Source organism: Cebus imitator, unplaced genomic scaffold, assembly GCF_001604975.1.
Source record: "Cebus imitator isolate Cc_AM_T3 unplaced genomic scaffold, Cebus_imitator-1.0 Scaffold103, whole genome shotgun sequence".
Taxonomy (NCBI): Eukaryota; Metazoa; Chordata; class Mammalia; order Primates; family Cebidae; genus Cebus; species Cebus imitator.
The window spans coordinates 3,776,779-3,783,345 of NW_016107418.1; the positions used below are offsets into that span (position 1 = coordinate 3,776,779).

General features: G+C 44.3%; 1 protein-coding gene across 2 annotated transcripts in view; it reads left to right on the forward strand.

Annotated features, from left to right (window-relative positions):
- The first annotated feature begins 2,961 nt into the window (after positions 1–2,961).
- The window catches only part of MTIF3 (mitochondrial translational initiation factor 3), a 15,092-nt gene continuing 11,486 nt past the window's right edge, over positions 2,962–6,567 (forward strand). The window contains exon 1 of one of the 2 annotated variants that reach the window (XM_017537513.2): positions 2,962–3,061. The gene's annotated coding sequence lies outside the window, so the exon portion shown is untranslated. Of the gene's footprint in view, positions 3,062–3,449; positions 3,804–6,567 lie in introns of those variants that run through there. The other variant, XM_017537512.2, reaches the window with a different exon arrangement.

The following is a 6,567-nucleotide window of genomic DNA, read 5'->3' on the forward strand; positions in this document are numbered from 1 at the left end:
TAACTGATACCATCATATTCTGACAAAAGAAATGATTAATCTGGAGTCTAATGTTATGGGAAATCTTACCCATGGTAAGGAAATTCATTCTGAATCTAGTAAATAGTGTGAGAGCTCATGAAGGGTTATAATACAGATGTGGTCACCAGATGTTCTCCGGCTCTACTGCGGAACCAGACTAAGTAGAAGCATGATGGATTTAGGTTACAGAAAGGAAAAGACTCCCATCTTATAAAGCATTGAAATGAGAAGCTAAATCTCCTTGCTTCGAGGGTTTTTTTTTTTTTTTTTGTCTTGTTTTAAATATAGAGATGTATACATGTTTGGAATGGATTAATTACAGTCCTGCCTGAGGCAAATAGTAAAGATTCCACAAGAAGGCTTCCAGCTTTAATAGTTTTTACAGACAATAATAGACACATGATATTAGGCTGAGAGTATCTTCAGGAAGTTTTGAATGAGTTACCTAACATTCAGCCAAAGCCTCTTGCATGCCTTGTTCCTATGACTTTTTTAACAAGTCTGTAAACATCAACTAAGGAGAGCATGGACCCTCTTGGCTATTAAACTGACATTGTAATGACGGAGTTGCTGCTGTTTAAGATAACTGCTCTCAGCTACGTTTAGTTGGTACTACATAGGATCTCACACATTATAGACTTCAATTCCACCAATTTTAGCACAACTGCTCAGGTAAGAGTTTATAATCTGGGGAGGGGGGAGTATGTAATCTATGAACAGTTATTTGTTGCTGAATATCTGAACCACATGGGCTTTAAAGTTTGAAGATGTTCATAACTTTTTAAATAAATCACCCACAGACTGATTCTTTTGTGGATCAGATATGTTGTACCTCAATGATCTTGGGTTAAGCAAGTAAATCTCACATGCAATCTTGTTTTGGAAGGTCCCCTCAGCATTGGAAAAAAGTGGGGGGACTTGAAAAGCTAACAGGCGAGAAGAGGGACAGGATATTTCCATTATCCCTTCACCAGAGCAAATAACCAATATATTCATTGAAAGAGAATGTTCATGGGCATGCTATGGAAATTAACGTAGAAATTACTACGTGGTAGAAAACACAGGCATTTTTAGAGTCACCATGATTTGGGTCTTATTGAGTTACATTTTTGAGGGGGGTAAATTATGTGTAGAAATGATAACAATTAGGAAAGCTCTCCACATATCTGAGTCCTCTTCTCTGTACAAACTGATCAATGGATCAATTTACAAAAGATCTTTGGTATAGTAGTATCACTTCCGCAAACCAAAGTCTTCATCTTTATTCAAGGATCTTCCAAGTCTGCCCCCACCAAATGGAGCTCAAGGCTTTAATGACTCTTTAAAAGCTGCCAAATGGCTGGGGGTAGTGGCTCACACCTGTAATCCCAACACTTTGGGAGGCCGAGTGGAGTAGATCACCTGAGGTCGGGAGTTTGAGATCGGCCTGGCCAACATGGTTAAACCCCGTCTCTACGAAAAACTAAAAAATTAGCTGGTGCTACAGGCATGCGCCTGTAATCCCAGCTACTCAGGAGGCTGAGGCAGGAGAATCGCTTAAACCCTGGAGGCGGAGGTTGCAGTGAGCCGAGATTACACCATTGCACTCCAGCCCGGATGACAGAGCAGAGCAAAACTATCTATCTAAATAAATAAATAAATAAATAAATAAAAGCTGCCAAGCTTCATTTCAGCTGGAGGTCACAGTAGATTTAAAAAAAAAAAAAAAAAAAAGGCTTCTCTCCATCTGCAGGCATGTCTGTAATAGCCATCCCATCTCTGCATGTCTCAACTCCCAGACTAAAGCACTATCTTCTAGGTGTGGAGACACCTGACAATGGAAGTCTAGAAAGCTTCCTACACCACCTGCTCTGGACACAGTGGCCTTCAAAGAGGGACTGCAAATGGAAGCTGGCCGGTAGCTTGTTACCAGCGATTACTTGGGATGAAATTATTTGTGCGATTACCTTACCAAACTTGAAGTATTTAGTTTGGGCATTAAATGTTTCAATTACTTGTACATATTTCATATCCTTTAATGTTTTCATGTGCTTTTAACTTTACTGCTTCTCTCACTACTTCAGTCTAGCAATGCAAGGAGCATTTAAGGTTTGACTGAGTTTGGGGTTGTCTTTTTTTTATTATTATTCTGCTACTAGTTGTGTGATCTTGGGCAAATTTCTTTCGGTTCCCTCATCTGTAAAATGGGTTAAATAATAGTAATTGGCTCATAAAGTTGTCCTGAAGATTAAATAACTTGAGATATGTTCAGTGCTTAGGACAGCGTTTGGCACATACGTAAAGCAATAATAAATGTGGGCAATGTTAGTTTCTCTTCATACCTGGAATCCAAACATTCCTGGTATGAAGCCAGATTAGGTGGCTTCACTAAGCCACGACTGTGGACTCGCAGTCTGCCCTTGAGGAATTTCTTACTGAAGCAGAAAAGGAGGGGGGACAGACGGCCCACACCCCCAGCACCCGGCTTTCGAGAGGGCTCCACGGGTCTGGGTCCCTTTTCCCCTTCGCCAGCTGGCCCCGTTCGAACCTCTCCCATCTACAACGCTGAGGCTCTGACGCCCCGGCCCCCGCTTCGTTTTGCCTCTGGGAGCCGTTCGCACTCCGAAGCTCACCTGCAAATCGGCGACAGCGCCCTTTCACTCACGATCCTTATAAAAAACGCTTATAAAACATTTTATGTTACATTAAAAAGACGTTTGTGAAAGCTCTTTAAAAAGCCCCAGTGGGAGACAGAGATTGGTGTTACTGTAACTGGAAGACCGCTGCTCCGATTGCCGCAGAAACTGGACATTGGCCTTCACCGCACCTGCGGAGCGGCGGGAGCCAGGTGAGCAGCAATTTCCCGTCAGGGACCTCCCCCGCGCCCCTCGCATTTTCGGTCGGTGGAATTGAATCCCAACGGCGGAAAAACGCCGCACGTCACCTCTCCTTTAAAGGACGCAGGAAGAAGCCCCGCCCACTACGGAGAGCGACGGGGTATCGCAGAGGAGCCGCTTTACGTGCACCCGCCAGAGTGTACCAATCACTTGCCCCGGCACAGGTAATGCTAAATGTGAGGCGCGCAGAGTGGTGCGCGGACCGGCAGTGGGAGGACGTGGTGTTGGAGGGCGCCCCTGTAAGGACATCTGGAAGGTCAGGACCACCCCGTCCCGCCGCCACCAATGGCGGAGAGGCCCCGCAGGTCCTGCTGCGGAGTAGAAGGTTCTGTCGGGTTATAAAGCCATTTTCAGCGAAGCCGCTGCACAAACTTCCCAGGTTGCTGGACCTGGAGTCGGCGCCGGCCCTACTAAACTCTCCTGTTTCCATCCCACCTTGGTGGTCCTCGTTAGTGCGCGGACGCGCGCACGCACGCAGTACGTCCCCACGTCCCGCCTCAGGCCGGGACGCGCAGCTGGTCGCCTTCTTGTGGGCTTGGCTGCCGCTGTTACCCGCGACCCGATCAGCTGCTCCCGGAAGCACTCCTGCCCTTTACTGCTTGGCACCGCTAGGGCAGAGCGAGCCGGGAGAAAGGCGCCTGCGCAGGAAAGGCTGGACAAGCGCATTATTCTTTCTGCCTGCTGCTGCGGGAGGAGACCTTAGTGGAGAAGCTCGCGAAGTGACTGGGATTTTTTTTTTCTCGTTTATCATTTAGTAGGCTCTGTGGCTTAGGACTCTGAACGAAGTAAACTAAGTTCTCTTACTGAGAAGTCTCAGCTCCAAGTATGTTATGAAAGACCTAAGTCAAAGAAATGTGGAGGGTGAAGGGAAGAACCTGGAAAATCGGCTACTAGTTATTGTGCGAGGTACAAGACAATAATGAATAAGTCCATTTTCTTCCTTGCTTCGTAGAGTTTGCCGTCTAGTGATGGAGAGCAGTAGTACTAAGATCATCACAAAACTATAATTGTAATGAATGTTTTAAAGGAGAGATAAACTTGACTATAGAAGCATTCAATGTTAAGCTCAGTAAACTGGGTAAGGGATGGGAGACCTGGCTTAATTTGGGGAGTAATCAGAAGAATGCGCTAGGCATTCATCTGGTGTTTCCTAAACCAAGGACAAGAGTACTGTGTTTCTAGAACCCAGTGGCCAGTGTGACCTAGGCATAAAGGAGAAGCCGGAGAGGTGGCAAGGGCTTTTTGGCCTGGCGAAGGTGTAGATCTTTCATCTCGAGGACAGTTTTATTTAAGGTGAGGAGGGTCCTGGGTGTAGTGACCGCAGTGCAGTGGGAACTGGTTGCCAGGGCTCAAGCAGAGTTAAGAGACTGGCAGGAATGCAAACAAGGTGGTGGGTGTTTTAAAGTGAGGGTGGTGACGGTGCATGTGGAGAGAACTGGATGGATTTGAATGGGGTTTAGGAAATGAAGTCAATGAGGCTTGGTGTTGGGTTGACTATGAAAGTGAAGGAGAGTGGAGGCATCAAAGGCGTCTTCTTGGAGGTGACTGGAGGTTCTGGATGGGTAGTGATCCCATCACTAAGATAGGGAGTTCTGGAAGAGGACTAACATAGGATTAACATAGGAGAATAAGTCAGTTTATTTATTAATTTTTTTTGAGAGTCTCACCCTGTTGCCTAGCCTGGAGTGCAGTGGCATGATCTCAGCTCACTGCAACCTATGTCTCCCAGCTTCAAGTGATTCTCCTTCCTCAGCCTCCTAAGTAGCTGGGATTACAGGCTCGCTCCACCACACCTGGCTAATTTTTTTTTTTTTTTTTTTTTTGAGACAGAGTTTCGCTCTTGTTACCCAGGCTGAAGTGCAATGGCACGATCTCGGCTCACCGCAACCTCCGCCTCCTGGGTTCAGGCAATTCTCCTGCCTCAGCCTCCTGAGTAGCTGGGATTACAGGCACGCACCACCATGCCCAGTTCATTTTTTGTATTTTTAGTAGAGACGGGGTTTCACCGTGTTGGCCAGGCTGGTCTTGAACTCTTGACCTCAAGTGGTCTGCCCTCCTCAGCACCCCCCAAAGTGCTGGGATTACAGGCATGAGCCACCTCGTCTGGCCGTAAGTCCAACTTTTAATACTGAGTCTTTAGCTCTGGTTTTAAAAGCTTTTTAAAAACATATTCAGGATGGTTATTATTTCAATTTAATAGCTAAAGAAACATGGTTAAATAGTTGGCCAAAGATATGTGTTAGCTTTTTCATTGTTCTAAATGGGAGTTCTAGCACTTAAACAGCTCGACCTCATTATGGAGAGTACTTTGTGCTCCCTATGGAACAGCAAAACCGGAGCCAAGGGAGGGCAGCATGAAGGCCTAGTAATGATAGTACAGGTCCTCTGGAATTAAGACTGTGCTGATCAGGCTAGCATGAGGCAAGCAGGACAGTTTGCAGGCAGAAGCAAGGACTTTATGAAACTCCTTTGGGATGTTTAAAAGAGTTCTTAGGGTCATAGGAATTGGCAAAATTAATTTCACAAATATTTAATCCACTAGAATCTATGCAACTTTGATCCAACCTCCCAGGAAAGAACAGATAACAGTTACGAGCTTGTGAATATCGGCTATATGAGAAAAGCAGTGAGTGAACAAATAATAGAAGTTGTTTTCGTCTCTTCAGTCCACATGATTTCAAATGCATGCAAGTGATTTAATTTCTTATAGCACAAGACTGCCGACCCACCCACCCCTAATGAGTATATCTGCTAAACCACGTATTTAAATCATGTTCCAGGAAGTTTCCTTGTAAATACTTTATCAGTACTTCTGGTAGAATGCAAAATAATGAATCATACAGGGACTACAGCTGTCCTTTGGAGCAGTAATCATTGTCTTTTTCTTTTTTTTCGATACAAGAATGTTTACAGCAGCTATTCATAAGAGCCAAAAAAATGGGAACAGCCTAGGTGTTCATTAACAGAAAACTAGATTTAAAAACTGCAGTATATTGATATACTTGGAGGACACTTCTTAGAAACAAAAAGGAGCAAAGTAATATATGTACGTGGATGAATCTTGGAACATTATGCTGAGATGCCTTACAACAAAGAGTAGCTAGTGTTTGATTCCATTTGTATGAAGTCTTAGGACAGGCTATGATGGGGAAAAAATCAGAAAAATAGTTGCCTCCTGGGGATGAAGATCAAGTTGGAAGTGGCAAGAGGGGACTTTACGGGATGATGGTGATATTTTACATGTCAATAAGAGTTTTGGTTACAAAGGTATATGCACTTGTCAAACTCAGTTAAAGTCTGAGTAATCATTGAATTAAAAATGGATGTCTCATACTATAAAGTCATGTATTTTAAGTAATTGACATTAAGATAATTGGCTTTTAGAATAATGTGGATGTCTCGGAGAGCATAGTCGTGGGAGTGAGAGTGCAGCAAATGCAGCAGGATTGTCCTAAGAACCCAAGCATTTCTATTTTGAGTCGGCCTCCTGGCCTTTCAGCCTCATGCTGCTTACCTCACAGGCATCAAAGACTTTTATCAGAGAACATGGCTTTCTATTTTTCTTCAACCTTGAAAGGTTAAGGGCAATCTCAGGCATCCTAGCTCAGGCTACCTTTGCCCCCACTTATATTACAATGTTTTCTTACTCTTTTTCTTTTTTTTTTTTTTT